Genomic DNA, 19,218 nt, shown 5'->3' on the forward strand with positions numbered 1-19,218 from the left:
CTCTGCCCCCGCCATCTCTCTCTCTCTCTGCCCCCGTAATCTCTCTCTCTCTCTCTCTCTGCCCCCGTAATCTCTCTCTCTCTCTCTCTCTGCCCCCGCCATCTCTCTCTCTCTCCCTCTCTGCCCCCGCCATCTCTCTCTCTCTCTGCCCCCGCCATCTCTCTCTCTCTCTGCCCCCATTTCTCTCTCTCTCTCTTTGCCCCCCGCTATCTCTCTCTCTCCCTCTCTGCCCCCGCCATCTCTCTCTCTCTCTCTCTGCCCCCGCCATCTCTCTCTCTCTCTCTGCCCCCGACATCTCTCTCTCTCTCTCTCCTTCTGCCCCGCCATCTCTCTCTCTCTCTCTGGCTCCCGCCATCTCTCTCTCTCTCTCTCAGCCCCCGCCATCTCTCTCGCCCTCTGCCCCCATCTCTCTCTCTCTCTGCCCCCACCATCGCTCTCTCTCTCTGCCCCCACCATCTCTCCCTCTCTCTGCCCCCACCATCTCTCTCTCTCTGCTCCCGCCATCTCTCTACCTCTCTCTCTGCCCCCGCCATCTCTCTCTCTCTCTCTGCCCCTGCCAGCTCTCTCTGCCCCCGCCATCTCTCTCTCTATCTCTGCCCCCCCATCTCTCTCTCTATCTCTGCCCCCCCCATCTCTCTCTCCCTCTGCCCCCGCCATCTCTCTCTCTCTCTCTCTCCCTCTGCACCCGCCATCTCTCTCTCTCATCCTCTGCCCCCGCCATCTCTCTCTCTCCCTCTGCCCCCGCCATCTCTCTGTCTCTCCCTCTGCCCCCCCCATCTCTCTCTCTCTCTCTGCCCCACCATCTCTCTCTCCTCTCTGACCCGCCATCTCTCTCTCCTCTCTGCCCCACCATCTCTCTCTCCTCTCTGCCCCCGCCATCTCTCTCTCTCTGCCCCCGGTATCTCCCTCTCTCTCTCTCTGCCCCCGCCATCTCTCTCTCCCTCTCTGCCCCCGCATTCTCTCTCTCTCTCTCTGCCCCCGCCATCACTCTCTCTCTCTCTGCCCCCGCCATCTCTCTCTCCCTCTCTGCCCCCGGCACCTCTCTCTATCTCTGCCCCCGCCATCTCTCTCTCTCTCGCTCTCTGTCCCCAACATCTCTCTCTCTCTCTCTGCCCCCGCCATCTCTCTCTCTCTCTGCCCCCGGCACCTCTCTCTATCTCTGCCCCCGCCATCTCTCTCTCTCTCTCTCCCTCTGCACCAAACATCCCTCTCTCTCTCTCTGCCCTGCCATCTCTCTCTCTCTCTGCCCCCGCCATCTCTCTCTCTCTCTCTCTGCCCCCGCCATCTCTCTCTCCCTCTGCCCCCGCCATCTCTCTCTCCCTCTGCCCCTGCCATCTCTCCCTCTCTCTGCCCCCGCCATCTCGCTCTCTCTCTCTGCCCCCGCCATCTCTCTCTCTCCCTCTGCCCCTGCCATCTCTCTCTCTCTGCCCCCGCCATCTCTCTCTCTCTCTCTGCCCCTGCCATCTCTCTCTCTCTCTCTGCCCCTGCCATCTCTCTCTCTCCCTCTGCCCCCGCCATCTCTCTCTCACTCTCTCCCCGCCATCTCTCTCTCTCTCTCTGCCCCCGCCATCTCTCTCTCTCCCTCTGCCCCCGCCATCTCTCTCTCTCTCTCTGCCCCCGCCATCTCTCTCTCTCTCTGCCCCCGCCATCTCTCTCTCTCTCTCTCCCTGCCCCCGCCATCTCTCTCTCTCTCTCTCTGTCCTGCCATCTCTCTCTCTCTGCCCCCGCCATCTCTCTCTCTCTCTGCCCCCGCCATCTCTCTCTCTCTCTGCCCCTGCCATCTCTCTCTCTCTCTCTGCCCCCGGCACCTCTCTCTATCTCTGCGCCCGCCATCTCTCTCTCTCTCTCTGTCCCCAACATCTCTCTCTCTCTCTCTGCCCCCGCCATCTCTCTCTCTCTCTCTCTCTCTGCCCCCGCCATCTCTCTCTCTCTCTCTGCCCCCGCAATCTCGCTCTCTCTCTGCCCCGGCCATCTCGCTCTCTCTCCCTCTGCCCCCGCCATCTCGCTCTCTCTCTCTGCCCCCCGCCATCTCTCTCTCTCTCTGCCCCCGCCATCTCTCTCTCTCTCTCTCTGCCCCCGCCATCTCTCTCTCTCTCTCCCTCTGCCCCCGCCATCTCTCTCTCTCTCTGCCCCTTCAATCTCTCTCCCTCACTCTGCCCCCTCCATCTCTCTCTCTCTGCCCCCGCCATCTCTCTCTCTCTCTCTCTGCCCCCGCCATCTCTCTCTCTCTCTCTCTGCCCCCGCCATCTCTCTCTCTGCCCCGTCATCTCTCTCTCTGCCCCCGCCATCTCTCTACCTCTCTCTGCCCCGCCTCTCTCTATCTCTCTCTCTGCCCCCGCCATCTCTCACTCTCTCTGCCCCCGCCATCACTCTTTCTCTCTCTTGCTCTCTGCCCACGCCATCTCGCTCTCTCTCTCTGCCCCCGCCATCTCTCTCTCTGCCCCCGCCATCTCTCTCTCTCTCTGCCCCGCAATCTCGCTCTCTCTCTCTGCCCCCGCCATCTCTCTCTCTCTCTGCCCCCATCTCTCTCTCTCCCTCTCTGCCCCCGACATCTCTCTCTCTCTCTCTGCCCCCGCCATCTCTCTCTCTGCCCCCGTCTCTCTCTCTCTCTTTGCCCCCGCCATCTCTCTCTCTCCCTCTCTGCCCCCGCCATCTCTCTCTCTCTCTGCCCCCGCCATCTCTCTCTCTCTCTGCCCCCATTTCTCTCTCTCTCTCTTTGCCCCCGCCATCTCTCTCTCTCCCTTTCTGCCCCCGCCATCTCTCTCTCTCTCTCTCTCTGCCCCCGCCATCTCTCTCTCTCTCTCTGCCCCCGACATCTATCTCTCTCTCTCCCTCTGCCCCGCCATCTCTCTCACTCTCTCTCTGCCTCCCGCCATCTCTCTCTCTCTCTCTCAGCCCCCGCCATCTCTCTCGCCCTCTGCCCCCATCTCTCTCTCTCTCTGCCCCCACCATCGCTCTCTCTCTCTCTGCCCCCACCATCTCTCCCTCTCTCTGCCCCCACCATCTCTCCCTCTCTCTGCCCCCACCATCTCCCTCTCTCTGCTCCCGCCATCTCTCTACCTCTCTCTCTGCCCCCGCCATCTCTCTCTCTCTCTCTGCCCCTGCCATCTCTCTCTGCCCCCGCCATCTCTCTCTCTATCTCTGCCCCCCCATCTCTCTCTCTATCTCTGCCCCCCCCCATCTCTCTCTCCCTCTGCCCCCGCCATCTCTCTCTCTCTCTCTCTCCCTCTGCCCCCGCCATCTCTCTCTCTCACCCTCTGCCCCCGCCATCTCTCTCTCTCCCTCTGCCCCCGCCATCTCCCTGTCTCTCCCTCTGCCCCCCCCATCTCTCTCTCTCTCTCTGCCCACCATCTCTCTCTCCTCTCTGCCCCGCCATCTCTCTCTCCTCTCTGCCCCGCCATCTCTCTCTCCTCTCTGCCCCCGCCATCTCTCTCTCTCTGCCCCCGGTATCTCCCTCTCTCTCTCTCTGCCCCCGCCATATCTCTCTCCCTCTCTGCCCCCGCATTCTCTCTCTCTCTCTCTGCCCCCGCCATCACTCTCTCTCTCTCTGCCCCCGCCATCTCTCTCTCCCTCTCTGCCCCCGGCACCTCTCTCTACCTCTGCCCCCGCCATCTCTCTCTCTCTCGCTCTCTGTCCCCAACATCTCTCTCTCTCTCTCTGCCCCCGCCATCTCTCTCTCTCTCTGCCCCCGGCACCTCTCTCTATCTCTGCCCCCGCCATCTCTCTCTCTCTCTCCCTCTGCACCCAACATCTCTCTCTCTCTCTCTGCCCTGCCATCTCTCTCTCTCTCTCTGCCCCCGCCATCTCTCTCTCTCTCTCTCTGCCCCCGCCATCTCTCTCTCCCTCTGCCCCCATCTCTCTCTCCCTCTGCCCCTGCCATCTCTCTCTCTCTCTGCCCCCGCCATCTCGCTCTCTCTCTCTGCCCCCGCCATCTCTCTCTCTCCCTCTGCCCCTGCCATCTCTCTCTCTCTGCCCCCGCCATCTCTCTCTCTCTCTCTGCCCCCGCCATCTCTCTCTCTCTCTCTGCCCCTGCCATCTCTCTCTCTCCCTCTGCCCCCGCCATCTCTCTCTCACTCTCTCCCCGCCATCTCTCTCTCTCTCTCTGCCCCCGCCATCTCTCTCTCTCCCTCTGCCCCCGCCATCTCTCTCTCTCTCTCTCTGCCCCCGCCATCTCTCTCTCTCTCTCTGCCCCCGGCACCTCTCTCTATCTCTGCGCCCGCCATCTCTCTCTCTCTCTGTCCCCAACATCTCTCTCTCTCTCTCTGCCCCCGCCATCTCTCTCTCTCTCTGCCCCCGCCATCTCTCTCTCTCTCTGCCCCCGCCATCTCTCTCTCCCTCTGCCCCCGCCATCTCTCTCTCCCTCTGCCCCTGCCATCTCTCTCTCTCTCTGCCCCCGCCATCTCGCTCTCTCTCTCTGCCCCCGCCATCTCTCTCTCTCCCTCTGCCCCTGCCATCTCTCTCTCTCTGCCCCCGCCATCTCTCTCTCTCTCTCTGCCCCCGCCATCTCTCTCTCTCTCTCTGCCCCTGCCATCTCTCTCTCTCCCTCTGCCCCCGCCATCTCTCTCTCACTCTCTCCCCGCCATCTCTCTCTCTCTCTCTGCCCCCGCCATCTCTCTCTCTCCCTCTGCCCCCGCCATCTCTCTCTCTCTCTCTGCCCCCGCCATCTCTCTCTCTCTCTGCCCCCGCCATCTCTCTCTCTCTCTCTCCCTGCCCCCGCCATCTCTCTCTCTCTCTCTCTGCCCTGCCATCTCTCTCTCTCTGCCCCCGCCATCTCTCTCTCTCTCTGCCCCCGCCATCTCTCTCTCTCTCTGCCCCTGCCATCTCTCTCTCTCTCTCTGCCCCCGGCACCTCTCTCTATCTCTGCGCCCGCCATCTCTCTCTCTCTCTCTGTCCCCAACATCTCTCTCTCTCTCTCTCTGCCCCCGCCATCTCTCTCTCTCTCTCTCTCTCTGCCCCCCGCCATCTCTCTCTCTCTCTCTGCCCCCGCAATCTCGCTCTCTCTCTGCCCCGGCCATCTCGCTCTCTCTCCCTCTGCCCCCGCCATCTCGCTCTCTCTCTCTGCCCCCGCCATCTCTCTCTCTCTCTGCCCCCGCCATCTCTCTCTCTCTCTCTCTGCCCCCGCCATCTCTCTCTCTCTCTCCCTCTGCCCCCGCCATCTCTCTCTCTCTCTGCCCCTTCAATCTCTCTCCCTCACTCTGCCCCCTCCATCTCTCTCTCTCTGCCCCCGCCATCTCTCTCTCTCTCTCTCTGCCCCCGCCATCTCTCTCTCTCTCTCTCTGCCCCCGCCATCTCTCTCTCTGCCCCGTCATCTCTCTCTCTGCCCCCGCCATCTCTCTACCTCTCTCTGCCCCGCCTCTCTCTATCTCTCTCTCTGCCCCCGCCATCTCTCACTCTCTCTGCCCCCGCCATCACTCTTTCTCTCTCTTGCTCTCTGCCCACGCCATCTCGCTCTCTCTCTCTGCCCCCGCCATCTCTCTCTCTCTCTGCCCCCGCCATCTCTCTCTCTGCCCCCGCCATCTCTCTCTCTCTCTGCCCCGCAATCTCGCTCTCTCTCTCTGCCCCCGCCATCTCTCTCTCTCTCTGCCCCCATCTCTCTCTCTCCCTCTCTGCCCCCGACATCTCTCTCTCTCTCTCTGCCCCCGCCATCTCTCTCTCTGCCCCCGTCTCTCTCTCTCTCTTTGCCCCCGCCATCTCTCTCTCTCCCTCTCTGCCCCCGCCATCTCTCTCTCTCTCTGCCCCCGCCATCTCTCTCTCTCTCTGCCCCCATTTCTCTCTCTCTCTCTTTGCCCCCGCCATCTCTCTCTCTCCCTTTCTGCCCCCGCCATCTCTCTCTCTCTCTCTCTCTGCCCCCGCCATCTCTCTCTCTCTCTCTGCCCCCGACATCTATCTCTCTCTCTCCCTCTGCCCCGCCATCTCTCTCACTCTCTCTCTGCCTCCCGCCATCTCTCTCTCTCTCTCTCAGCCCCCGCCATCTCTCTCGCCCTCTGCCCCCATCTCTCTCTCTCTCTGCCCCCACCATCGCTCTCTCTCTCTGCCCCCACCATCTCTCCCTCTCTCTGCCCCCACCATCTCTCCCTCTCTCTGCCCCCACCATCTCCCTCTCTCTGCTCCCGCCATCTCTCTACCTCTCTCTCTGCCCCCGCCATCTCTCTCTCTCTCTCTGCCCCTGCCATCTCTCTCTGCCCCCGCCATCTCTCTCTCTATCTCTGCCCCCCCATCTCTCTCTCTATCTCTGCCCCCCCCCATCTCTCTCTCCCTCTGCCCCCGCCATCTCTCTCTCTCTCTCTCTCCCTCTGCCCCCGCCATCTCTCTCTCTCACCCTCTGCCCCCGCCATCTCTCTCTCTCCCTCTGCCCCCGCCATCTCCCTGTCTCTCCCTCTGCCCCCCCCATCTCTCTCTCTCTCTCTGCCCCACCATCTCTCTCTCCTCTCTGCCCCGCCATCTCTCTCTCCTCTCTGCCCCACCATCTCTCTCTCCTCTCTGCCCCCGCCATCTCTCTCTCTCTGCCCCCGGTATCTCCCTCTCTCTCTCTCTGCCCCCGCCATCTCTCTCTCCCTCTCTGCCCCCGCATTCTCTCTCTCTCTCTCTGCCCCCGCCATCACTCTCTCTCTCTCTGCCCCCGCCATCTCTCTCTCCCTCTCTGCCCCCGGCACCTCTCTCTACCTCTGCCCCCGCCATCTCTCTCTCTCTCGCTCTCTGTCCCCAACATCTCTCTCTCTCTCTCTGCCCCCGCCATCTCTCTCTCTCTCTGCCCCCGGCACCTCTCTCTATCTCTGCCCCCGCCATCTCTCTCTCTCTCTCCCTCTGCACCCAACATCTCTCTCTCTCTCTCTGCCCTGCCATCTCTCTCTCTCTCTCTGCCCCCGCCATCTCTCTCTCTCTCTCTCTGCCCCCGCCATCTCTCTCTCCCTCTGCCCCCATCTCTCTCTCCCTCTGCCCCTGCCATCTCTCTCTCTCTCTGCCCCCGCCATCTCGCTCTCTCTCTCTGCCCCCGCCATCTCTCTCTCTCCCTCTGCCCCTGCCATCTCTCTCTCTCTGCCCCCGCCATCTCTCTCTCTCTCTCTGCCCCCGCCATCTCTCTCTCTCTCTCTGCCCCTGCCATCTCTCTCTCTCCCTCTGCCCCCGCCATCTCTCTCTCACTCTCTCCCCGCCATCTCTCTCTCTCTCTCTGCCCCCGCCATCTCTCTCTCTCCCTCTGCCCCCGCCATCTCTCTCTCTCTCTCTCTGCCCCCGCCATCTCTCTCTCTCTCTCTGCCCCCGGCACCTCTCTCTATCTCTGCGCCCGCCATCTCTCTCTCTCTCTGTCCCCAACATCTCTCTCTCTCTCTCTCTGCCCCCGCCATCTCTCTCTCTCTCTGCCCCCGCCATCTCTCTCTCTCTCTGCCCCCGCCATCTCTCTCTCTCTCTCTGCCCCCGCCATCTCGCTCTCTCTCTGCCCCGGCCATCTCGCTCTCTCTCCCTCTGCCCCCGCCATCTCGCTCTCTCTCTCTGCCCCCGCCATCTCTCTCTCTCTCTGCCTCCGCCATCTCTCTCTCTCTCTCTCTGCCCCCGCCATCTCTCTCTCTCTCTCCCTCTGCCCCCGCCATCTCTCTCTCTCTCTGCCCCTTCAATCTCTCTCCCTCACTCTGCCCCCTCCATCTCTCTCTCTCTGCCCCCGCCATCTCTCTCTCTCTCTCTCTGCCCCCGCCATCTCTCTCTCTCTCTCTCTGCCCCCGCCATCTCTCTCTCTGCCCCGTCATCTCTCTCTCTGCCCCCGCCATCTCTCTACCTCTCTCTGCCCCGCCTCTCTCTATCTCTCTCTCTGCCCCCGCCATCTCTCACTCTCTCTGCCCCCGCCATCACTCTTTCTCTCTCTTGCTCTCTGCCCCCGCCATCTCACTCTCTCTCTCTGCCCCCGCCATCTCTCTCTCTCTCTGCCCCCGCCATCTCTCTCTCTCTGCCCCCGCCATCTCTCTCTCTCTCTCTGCCCCGCAATCTCGCTCTCTCTCTCTGCCCCCGCCATCTCTCTCTCTCTGCCGCCGCCATCCCTCTCTCTCTCTGCCCCCGCCATCTCTCTCTCTCTCTGCCTCCGCCATCTCTCTCTCTCTCTCTCTCTGCCCCCGCCATCTCTCTCTCTCCCTCTGCCCCCGCCATCTCTCTCTCTCTCTCTCTGCCCCCGCCATCTCTCTCTCTCTCTGCCCCTGCCATCTCTCTCTCTCTCTCTGCCCCCGCCATCTCTCTCTCTCTCTCTCTGCCCCCGCTATCTCTCTCTCTCTGACCCGTCATCTCTCTCTCTGTCCCCGCCATCTGTCTCTCTGCCCCCGCCATCTCTCTACCTCTCTCTGCCCCGCCTCTCTCTATCTCTCTCTCTGCCCCCGCCATCTCTCTCTCTCTCTGCCCCCGCCATCTCTCTATCTCTCTCTCTGCCCCCGCCATCTCTCTCTCTCTCTCTGCCCCCGCTATCTCTCTCTCTCTGCCCCCGCCATCTCTCTCTCTCTCTGCCCCACCATCTCTCTCTCTGCCCCGTCATCTCTCTCTCTGTCCCCGCCATGTCTCTCTCTGCCCCGTCATCTCTCTACCTCTCTCTGCCCCGCCTCTCTCTATCTCTCTCTCTGCCCCCGCCATCTCTCTCTCTCTCTGCCCCCGCCATCTCTCTATCTCTCTCTCTGCCCCCGCCATCTCTCTCTCTCTCTCTGCCCCCGCCATCTCTCTCTCTCTCTGCCCCCGCCATCTCTCTCTCTCTCTGCCCCCGCCATCTCTTTCTCTCTCTTGCTCTCTGCCCCCGCCATCTCTTTCTCTCTCTTGCTCTTTGCCCCCGCCATCTCTCTCTCTATCTCTGCCCCCACCTTCTCTCTCTCTGCCCCCGCCATCTCTCTCTCTCTCTGCCCCCATCTCTCTCTCTCCCTCTGCCCCCGCCATCTCTCGCTCTCTCTGCCCCCGCCATCTCTTTCTCTCTCTTGCTCTCGGCCCCCGCCATCTCTCTCTCTATCTCTGCCCCCACCTTCTCTCTCTCTCTGCCCCCGCCATCTCTCTCTCTCTCTGCACCCGCCATCTCTCTCTCTATCTCTGCCCCCACCTTCTCTCTCTCTCTGCCCCCGCCATCTCTCTCTCTCTCTGCCCCCGCCATCTCTCTCTCTCTCTGCCCCCGCCATCTCTCTCTCTCTCTGCCCCCGCCATCTCTCTCTCTCTGCACTGTCATCTCTCTCTCTCTCTGCGCCCGCCATCTCTCTCTCTCTGCCCCCGCCATCTCTCTCTCTCTCTGCCCCCGCCATCTCTCTCTCTCTCTCTGCCCCTGCCATCTCTCTCTCTCTCCCTCTGCACCCAATATCTCTCTCTCTCGCTCTCTGTCCCCAACATCTCTCTCTCTCTGCCCCTGCCATCTCTCTCTCTCTCCCTCTGCACCCAACATCTCTCTCTCTCGCTCTCTGTCCCCAACATCTCTCTCTCTCTCTCTCTGCCCCCGCCATCTCTCTCTCTCTCTGCCCCCGCCATCTCTCTCTCTCTCTCTCTCTCTGCCCCCGCCATCTCTCTCTCTCTCTGCCCCCGCCATCTCTCTCTCTCTCTGCCCCCGCCATCTCTCTCTCCCTCTGCCCCTGCCATCTCTCTCTCCCTCTGCCCCCGCCATCTCTCTCTCTCTCTCTGCCCTGCCATCTCTCTCTCTCTCTGCCCCTGCCATCTCTCTCTCTCTCTCCCTGCCCCCGCCATCTCGCTCTCTCTCTGCCCCCGCCATCTCGCTCTCTCTCTCTCTGCCCCCGCCATCTCGCTCTCTCTCTCTGCCCCCGCCATCTCTCTCTCTCTGCCCCCGCCATCCCTCTCTCTCTCTCTGCCCCCGCCATCCCTCTCTCTCTCTGCCCCGGCCATCTCTCTCTCTCTCTGCCCCCGCCATATCTCTCTCCCTCTCCCTCTGTCCCCGACATCTCTCTCCCTCTCCCTCTGCCCCCGCCATCTCTCTCCCTCTCTCTGTCTGCCACCGCCATCTCTCTCTCCCTCTGCCCCCGCCATCTCTCTCTCTCTCTGCCCCTTCAATCTCTCTCCCTCACTCTGACCCCTCCATCTCTCTCTCTCTGCCCCCGCCATCTCTCTCTCTCTCTCTCTCTGCCCCCGCCATCTCGCTCTCTCTCTCTACCCCCGCCATCTCTTTCTCTCTCTCTCTGCCCCCGCTATCTCACTCTCTCTGCCCCCGCCATCTCTCTCTCTCTCTCTGCCCCGCCATCTCTCTCTCTGCCCCGTCATCTCTCTCTCTGCCCCCGCCATCTCTCTCTCTGCCCCCGCCATCTCTCTCTCTGCCCCCGCCATCTCTCTACCTCTCTCTGCCCGGCCATCTCACTATCTCTCTCTCTGCCCCCGCCATCTCTCACTCTCTCTGCCCCCGCCATCACTCTTTCTCTCTCTTGCTCTCTGCCCCCGCCATCTCGCTCTCTCTCTCTGCCCCCGCCATCTCTCTCTCTCTGCCCCCGCCATCTCTCTCTCTCTCTCTGCCCCGCAATCTCGCTCTCTCTCTCTGCCCCGCAATCTCGCTCTCTCTCTCTGCCCCCGCCATCTCTCTCTCTCTGCCGCCGCCATCCCTCTCTCTCTCTGCCCCCGCCATCTCTCTCTCTCTCTGCCCCCGCCATCTCTCTCTCTCTCTCCCTCTGCCCCCGCCATCTCTCTCTCTCTCTCTCTGCCCCCGCCATCTCTCTCTCTCACTGCCCCCGCCATCTCTCTCTCTCTCTCTGCCCCCGCCATCTCTCTCTCTCTCTGCCCCCGCCATCTCTCTCTCTCTCTCTGCCCCCGCCATCTCTCTCTCTCTCTGCCCCACCATCTCTCTCTCTGCCCCGTCATCTCTCTCTCTGTCCCCGCCATCTCTCTCTCTCTGTCCCCGCCATCTCTCTCTCTCTGTCCCCGCCATCTCTCTCTCTGCCCCGCCACTCTCTACCTCTCTCTGCCCCGCCTCTCTCTATCTCTCTCTCTGCCCCCGCCATCTCTCTATCTCTCTCTCTGCCCCCGCCATCTCTCTCTCTCTCTCTGCCCCCGCCATCTCTCTCTCTCTGCCCCCGCCATCTCTCTCTCTCTCTGCCCCCGCCATCTCTCTCTCTCTCTGTCTCTGCCCCCTCCCCTCCCCCCTCCCCTCCCATCTCTTCCCCCCCTCCCCTCCCATCCCATCTCTTCCCCCCCTCCCCTCCCATCCCATCTCTTCCCCCCTCCCCTCCCATCTCTTCCCCCCCTCCCCTCCCATCCCATCTCTTCCCCCCCTCCCCTCCCATCTCTTCCCCCCCTCCCCTCCCATCCCATCTCTTCCCCCCTCCCATCCCATCTCTTCCCCCCCTCCCCTCCCCTCCCATCTCTTCCCCCCCTCCCCTCCCCTCCCATCTCTTCCCCCATCCCCTCCCATCCCATCTCTCCCCCCCTCCCCTCCCCTCCCATCCCATCTCTTCCCCCCCTCCCCTCGCATCCCATCTCTCCCCCCCTCCCCTCCCCTCCCATCCCATCTCTTCCCCCCTCCCATCCCATCTCTTCCCCCCCTCCCCTCCCATCTCTTCCACCCCTCCCCTCCCATCTCTTCCCCCCCCTCCCCTCCCATCCCATCTCTTCCCCCCCTCCCCTCCCATCTCTTCCACCCCTCCCCTCCCATCTCTTCCACCCCTCCCCTCCCATCTCTTCCACCCCTCCCATCCCATCTCTTCCCCCCCCTCCCCTCCCCTCCCATCTCTTCCCCCCCCTCCCCTGCTCTCTTCCCCCCCCTCCCCTCCCCTCCCATCTCTTCCCCCCCTCCCCTCCCCTCCCATCTCTTCCCCCCCCCTCCCCTCCCCTCTCTTCCCCCCCCTCCCCTCCCCTCCCATCTCTTCCCCTCCCTCCCCTCCCCTCCCATCTCTTCCCCCCCCTCCCCTCCCCTCTCTTCCCCCCCCCTCCCCTCCCCTCCCATCTCTTCCCCCCCCTCCCCTCCCCTCCCATCTCTTCCCCCCTCCCCTCCCCTCCCATCCCATCTCTTCCCCCCCTCCCCTCCCCTCCCATCCCATCTCTTCCCCCCCTCCCCTCCCATCTCTTCCACCCCTCCCCTCCCATCTCTTCCACCCCTCCCCTCCCATCTCTTCCACCCCTCCCCTCCCCTCCCATCTCTTCCCCCCCCTCCCCTCCCCTCCCATCTCTTCCCCCCCCTCCCCTCCCCTCCCATCTCTTCCCCCCCCTCCCCTCCCCTCCCATCTCTTCCCCCCCCTCCCCTCCCCTCCCATCTCTTCCCCCCCTCCCCTCCCATCCCATCTCTTCCCCCCTCCCCTCCCCTCCCATCCCATCTCTTCCCCCCCTCCCCTCCATCTCTTCCCCCCTCCCCTCCCATCTCTTCCCCCCCTCCCCTCCCCTCCCATCTCTCCCCCCCTCCCCTCCCCTCCCCTCCCATCTCTTCCCCCCCCTCCCCTCCCATCTCTTCCCCCCTCCCCTCCCATCTCTTCCCCCCCTCCCCTCCCATCTCTTCCCCCCTCCCCTCCCATCTCTTCCCCCCTCCCCTCCCATCTAGTCCCCCCCTCCCCTCCCCTCCCATCTCTTCCCCCCTCCCCTCCCATCCCATCTCTTCCCCCCCTCCCCTCCCCTCCCATCTCTTCCCCCCTCCCCTCCCATCTCTCCCCCCCTCCCCTCCCCTCCCATCTCTCCCCCCCTCCCCTCCCATCTCTCCCCCCCTCCCCTCCCATCCCATCTCTCCCCCCCTCCCCTCCCCTCCCATCCCATCTCTTCCCCCCCTCCCCTCCCCTCCCATCCCATCTCTTCCCCCCCTCCCCTCCCCTCCCATCCCATCTCTCCCCCCCTCCCCTCCCCTCCCATCCCATCTCTCCCCCCCTCCCCTCCCCTCCCATCCCATCTCTTCCCCCCCTCCCCTCCCCTCCCATCCCATCTCTTCCCCCCCTCCCCTCCCATCTCTTCCCCCCCTCCCCTCCCATCCCATCTCTTCCCCCCCTCCCCTCCCATCTCTTCCCCCCTCCCCTCCCATCTCTTCCCCCCACTCCCCTCCCCTCCCATCTCTTCCCCCCCTCCCCTCCCCTCCCATCCCATCTCTTCCCCCCTCCCCTCCCATCTCTTCCCCCCCTCCCCTCCCATCTCTTCCCCCCTCCCCTCCCATCTCTTCCCCCCCTCCCCTCCCATCTCTTCCCCCCCTCCCCTCCCATCTCTTCCCCCCCTCCCCTCCCATCTCTTCCCCCCCTCCCCTCCCATCTCTTCCCCCCCTCCCCTCCCATCTCTTCCCCCCCTCCCCTCCCCTCCCATCTCTTCCTCCCCTCCCCTCCCATCTCTTCCCCCCCTCCCCTCCCCTCCCATCCCATCTCCTCCTCCCCCTCATCTCCTCCCCCTCCCCATCTCCTCCTCCCCCCTCCCCTCCTTCCCCCTATCTCCTCCCTCCTCCCCCTCCCCCCCTATCTCCTCCCCCTCCCCATCTCCTCCTCCCCCCTCCCCTCCTCCCCCCTATCTCCTCCCTCCTCCCCCTCCCCCCCTATCTCCTCCCCCTCATCTCCTCCCCCTCCCCATCTCCTCCTCCCCCCTCCCCCATCTCCTCCTCACCCCTCCCCTCCCCCCTCCCCCATCTCCTCCTCCCCCATCTCCCCCTCCCCCCCTCATCTCCTCCCCCTCCTCCCCCTCATCTCCTCCCCCTCCCCCCTCCCCTCCTCCCCCTCCCCTCCCCCTCATCTCCTCCCCTCTCCCCTCCTCCCCCCTCCCCTCCTCCTCCCTCCCCCTCATCTCCTCCCCTCCTCCCCCCTCCCCTCCTCCCCCCTCCCCCTCATCTCCTCCCCCTCCCCCATCTCCTCCTCCCCCTCCCCTCCTCCCCCTCTATCCCCTCCCCTCCTCCCCTCCTCCCCCTATCTCCTCCCCCTCCTCCCCCTATCTCCTCCCCTCCACTCCTCCCCCCCCCATCTCCTCCCCCTCCCCCCCTCCCCTCCTCATCTCCTCCCCCTCCCCCCTCCCCTCCTCATCTCCTCCCCCTCCCCCCCTCCCCTCCTCATCTCCTCCCCCTCCCCCCTCCCCTCCTCCCCCCTCTATCCCCTCCCCTCCTCTCCTCCCCCTCCCCTCCTCTATCCCCTCCCCCTATCTCCTCCCCCTCTATCCCCTCCCCCCTCTATCCCCTCCCCCCTCTATCCCCTCCCCCCATCCCCTCCCCTCCTCCCCCCTCTATCCCCTCCCCCCCCATCCCCTCCCCTCCTCCCCCCTCTATCCCCTCCCCCCCCATCCCCTCCCCTCCTCCCCCCTCTATCCCCTCCCCCCTATCTCCTCCCCCTCCCCCCTCTATCCCCTCCCCCCTATCTCCTTCCCCCTCCCCCCTCATCTCCTCCCCCCTATCTCCTTCCCCCTCCCCCCTCATCTCCTCCCCCTCCCCCCTCTATCCCCTCCCCCCTCGTCTCTTCCCCCCCGCCTCATCGTCTCTTCCCCCCCCCTCATCGTCTCCCCCCCCCTCATCGTCTCTCCCCCCCCCTCATCATCTCTCCCCCCCTCTTCATCATCTCCCCCCTCCCTCATCATCTCTCCCCCCCCCTCTCATCATCATCTCTCCCCCCCCACCTCTCATCATCATCTCTCCCCCCCCCCTCATCATCTCTCCCCCCCCCCCATCATCTCTTCCCCCCCCTCATCTCTCTCCCCCCCCCCATCATCTCTCCCCCCCCCCTCATCATCTCTCCCCCCCCCCCCCCTCATCATCTCTCCCCCCCCCCTCATCATCTCTTCCCCCCCCTCATCTCTCTCCCCCCCCCCCATCATCTCTCTCCCCCCCCCTCATCATCTCTCCCCCCCCCCTCATCATCTCTCCCCCCCCCTCATCATCTCTTCCCCCCCCTCATCTCTCTCCCCCCCCCCATCATCTCTCCCCCCCCCCTCATCATCTCTCTCTCCACCCCCCCCCCATCATCTCTCTCTCTCTCTTCCCCCCCCCCCATCATCTCTCTCCCCCCCCCCCCCCCATCATCTCTCTCTCTCTCTCCCCCCCCCCCCCCCATCATCTCTCTCTCTCTCTTCCCCCCCCCCCCCCATCATCTCTCTCTCTCTCTTCCCCCCCCCCACCCCCCCATCATCTCTCTCTCTCTCTCTTCCCCCCCCCCCATCATCTCTCTCTCTCTCTTCCCCCCGCCCCCCCATCATCTCTCTCTCTCTTCCCCCCCCCCCATCATCTCTCTCCCCTCCCCCCCCCATCATCTCTCTCTCTCTCTTCCCCCGCCCCCCCATCATCTCTCTCTCTCTTCCCCCCCCCATCATCTCTCTCCCCCCCCCCCCCCCCCATCATCTCTCTCTCTCTCTTCCCCCGCCCCCCCATCATCTCTCTCCCCCCCCCCCCATCATCTCTCTCTCTCTCTTCCCCCCCCCCCCATCATCTCTCTCCCCCCCCCCCCCCCCCCCATCATCTCTCTCTCTCTCTTCCCCCCCCCCCCATCATCTCTCTCTCTCTCTTCCCCCCCCCCATCATCTCTCTCCCCCCCCCCCCCATCATCTCTCTCTCTCTCTTCCCCCCCCCCCATCATCTCTCTCTCTCTCTTCCCCCCCCCCATCATCTCTCTCCCCCCCCCCCCCCCCCCATCATCTCTCTCTCTCTCCACCCCCCCCATCATCTCTCTCTCTCTCTTCCTCCCCCCCCCCCATCATCTCTCTCCCCCCCCCCCCATCATCTCTCTCTCTCTCTTCCCCCCCCCCCCATCATCTCTCTCCCCCCCCCCCCCCCCCATCATCTCTCTCTCTCTCTTCCCCCCCCCCCCATCATCTCTCTCCCCCCCCCCCCCCCATCATCTCTCTCTCTCTCTTCCCCCCCCCCCCATCATCTCTCTCTCTCTCTTCCTCCCCCCCCCCCATCATCTCTCTCTCTCTCTTCCCCCCCCCCCCCATCATCTCTCTCTCTCTCTTCCCCCCCCCCCATCATCTCTCTCTCTCTCTTCCCCCCCCCCCCCATCATCTCTCTCTCTCTCTTCCCCCCCCCCACCCCCCCATCATCTCTCTCTCTCTCTCTTCCCCCCCCCCCCATCATCTCTCTCTCTCTCTTCCCCCCCCCTCCCCATCATCTCTCTCTCTCTCTCTTTCCCCCCCCCCCCCCATCATCTCTCTCTCTCTCTCTTCCCCCCCCCCCCCATCATCTCTCTCCCCCCCCCCCCCATCATCTCTCTCCCCCCCCCCCCATCATCTCTCTCCCCCCCCCCCCCATCATCTCTCTCCCCCCCCCCCCCCATCATCTCTCTCCCCCCCCCCCCATCATCTCTCTCTCTCTCTTCCCCCCCCCCCCATCATCTCTCTCTCTCTTCCCCCCCCCCCATCATCTCTCTCTCTCTCTTCCCCCCCCCCCATCATCTCTCTCTCTCTCTTCCCCCCCCCCCCATCATCTCTCTCTCTCTCTTTCCCCCCCCCCCCATCATCTCTCTCTCTCTCTTCCCCCCCCCCCCATCATCTCTCTCTCTCTCTTCCCCCCCCCCCATCATCTCTCTCTTCCCCCCCCCCCCATCATCTCTCTCCCCCCCCCCCCATCATCTCTCTCCCCCCCCCCCCCCCATCATCTCTCTCCCCCCCCCCCCATCATCTCTCTCCCCCCCCCCCCATCATCTCTCTTCCCCCCCCCCCCCATCATCTCTCTCCCCCCCCCCCCATCATCTCTCTCCCCCCCCCCCCCCCCCATCATCTCTCCCCCCCCCCCCCCCCATCATCTCTCTCCTCCCCCCCCCCCTCCATCATCTCTCCTCCCCCCCCCCCCCATCATCTCTCCTCCCCCCCCCACCCCCCCCATCATCTCTCTCCCCCCCCCACCCCCCCCCATCATCTCTCTCCCCCCCCCCCATCATCTCTCTCCCCCCCCCCCCATCATCTCTCTCCCCCCCCCCCATCATCTCTCTCCCCCCCCCCATCATCTCTCTCCCCCCCCCCCATCATCTCTCTCCCCCCCCCCCATCATCTCTCTCCCCCCCCCCCATCATCTCTCTTCCCCCCCCCCCCATCATCTCTCTTCCCCCCCCCCCATCATCTCTCCTCCCCCCCCCCACCCCCCATCATCTCTCCCCCCCCCCCCCCAATCATCTCTCCTCCCCCCCCCCCCCAATCATCTCTCCTCCCCCCCCCCCCCCAATCATCTCTCCTCCCCCCCCCCCCCAATCATCTCTCCTCCCCCCCCCCCCCCAATCATCTCTCCTCCCCCCCCATCATCTCTCTCCCCCCCCCCCCATCATCTCTCTCCCCCCCCCCCCATCATCTCTCTCCCCCCCCCCCCATCATCTCTCTCCCCCCCCCCCCCATCATCTCTCTTCCCCCCCCCCCCATCATCTCTCCTCCCCCCCCCCCCCCCCAATCATCTCTCCTCCCCCCCCCCCCCCCCAATCATCTCTCCTCCCCCCCCCCCCCCCAATCATCTCTCCTCCCCCCCCCCCCCCCAATCATCTCTCCTCCCCCCCCCCCCCCCCCATCATCTCTCCCCCCCCCCATCATCTCTCTCCCCCCCCCCCCATCATCTCTCTCCCCCCCCCCCCATCATCTCTCTCCCCCCCCCCCATCATCTCTCTTCCCCCCCCCCCCCATCATCTCTCTTCCCCCCCCCCCATCATCTCTCCTCCCCCCCACCCCCCATCATCTCTCCCCCCCCCCCCCCCCAATCATCTTTCCTCCCCCCCCCCCCCCCAATCATCTCTCCTCCCCCCCCCCCCCCCCCCAATCATCTCTCCTCCCCCCCCCCCCCCCCCAATCATCTCTCCTCCCCCCCCCCCCCCCCCAATCATCTCTCCCCCCCCCCCCCCCCCCCCCCCCCATGAGACAGTGATACGGGTGTAAGCAGTGAAACTCGCCTGGGCATTCTTTCAGTCTCTGCAAAATTTAACCACTGGGTGTGGTGACATTTGGCTTTAACTGAAGTTGCCTTTACTCAATAATGGGCAAAAATTGTCATTAGTGCCAACTTTGGGAATATTATCGGTACATCTTCTGTTTGCATCATGTTACTCAAATAATCAACTCTCATCCCTTCTTGTGAGTTGTCCAACTCCCATGCAGTAGAAACTAAAACAGAAAATGCTGGAAGAACTCAGCAGGTCTGGCAGCATCTGTGGCGAGAGAAACAGAGTTAACGTTTTGAGTCTGTATAATCCTCCTACAGAGATGGGCCTGAAGAAGGGTATGAAGAAGGGTCATACAGACTCGAAACATTAACTCTGTTTCTCTCTCCACAGATGCTGCCAGACCTGCTGAATTCTTCCAGCATTTTCTGTTGTTCAGATTTCCAGCATCTGCAGTATTTTGCTTTTATCACATGGCGCAGTAGACTTCGGCTTTGTGGAAGGGTGTGAAAGCCATGATAGCCATTAATAGCCCACTTGAACTCTTAAAAAAAAATTCAGGAACACGAGAAAGATGCAAAACAGGCTTTTACACCAAGTCAGGGTCGACCCCAACATCTCAACTCTTACGCTAATACCCTGAACAATATCTCACTCCCTGTTTGACCACCCTGGTGTCTTTTGTTGATATTTAAAGGCCCTCACAGATACGAACGATAGAAATGCAAATCTTCCTCAGGTGACCAGCAAATGTTAACACACTGGCCACTGCCTGTGGCTCTGTGTCATTAGCATCACTCCACCAACCCTTCCTTAATAATCCAACATAAAATGCATATAAAGGCGAGTTTCCGCTAGAGAGAGAAAAAAACACACACACAGCACCATACACGCCGCCTGTGGAAGACTAGTCAAAGAATCGTGTACCCCACGCAACTGCCAAGGACAGCCGGTCATTAAAGGACAAAACATTAGGGTCCCTTGAACACCCTCCCCTCCTCCCTTCAAGAAATGGTAGCTTCCAGCTCCATCTGTTTCCATTGCACTGTGGACAGTCCATGTGTGGCCAGGGGAGGTGAGAGGCACATTTCACATGAGCTGCCGTGAAAGTGCCTTTTCGACACCGCACCGATAGTGCAGGGAAAAGTTGGTCAAGGGGGCGAAGTGTAAACTGGCGCCTTACCTGCTCACCCTCTCCCCACTTGCTACCGCCAGTCTGTCCCGATCGATCCTCTCCAACTTTAACGTGGAAGTTCCGGCCTGCAGGCTCCGCCCCCTCATCGCTCATTGGCCGCTTCCATTGACGGTCACGGCGTGCGCATCTGCGGACCTCCGGGCACAGCGCCACCCGCAGGGGAGGCTGAAACAAGCATCTTAGACCAGCCAAGTCAACCTGCAGCAATCGCAGAAGGTGCAACACCTGCCCCTTTCTTCCACCCACCCCACTTCTCACTGTCCAAGGGCCCAAACACACCTTTCAGGTGAATGCACCTCC

At 63.5% G+C, this 19,218-nt stretch overlaps 1 protein-coding gene across 2 annotated transcripts in view; it reads right to left on the reverse strand.

The window, feature by feature from the left end:
* LOC121273335 (natural resistance-associated macrophage protein 2-like) overlaps positions 1 to 19,003 on the reverse strand; it is a 194,980-nt gene extending 175,977 nt beyond the window's left edge. Inside the window, exon 1 of one of the 2 annotated variants that reach the window (XM_041180485.1) lies at positions 18,907 to 19,003. The gene's annotated coding sequence lies outside the window, so the exon portion shown is untranslated. The remainder of the gene's footprint in view (positions 1 to 18,906) is intronic. The other variant, XM_041180484.1, reaches the window with a different exon arrangement.
* Positions 19,004 to 19,218: the final 215 nt, after the last annotated feature.

The sequence above is a fragment of the Carcharodon carcharias genome, chromosome X (genome assembly GCF_017639515.1).
Source record: "Carcharodon carcharias isolate sCarCar2 chromosome X, sCarCar2.pri, whole genome shotgun sequence".
Classification (NCBI taxonomy): domain Eukaryota; kingdom Metazoa; phylum Chordata; class Chondrichthyes; order Lamniformes; family Lamnidae; genus Carcharodon; species Carcharodon carcharias.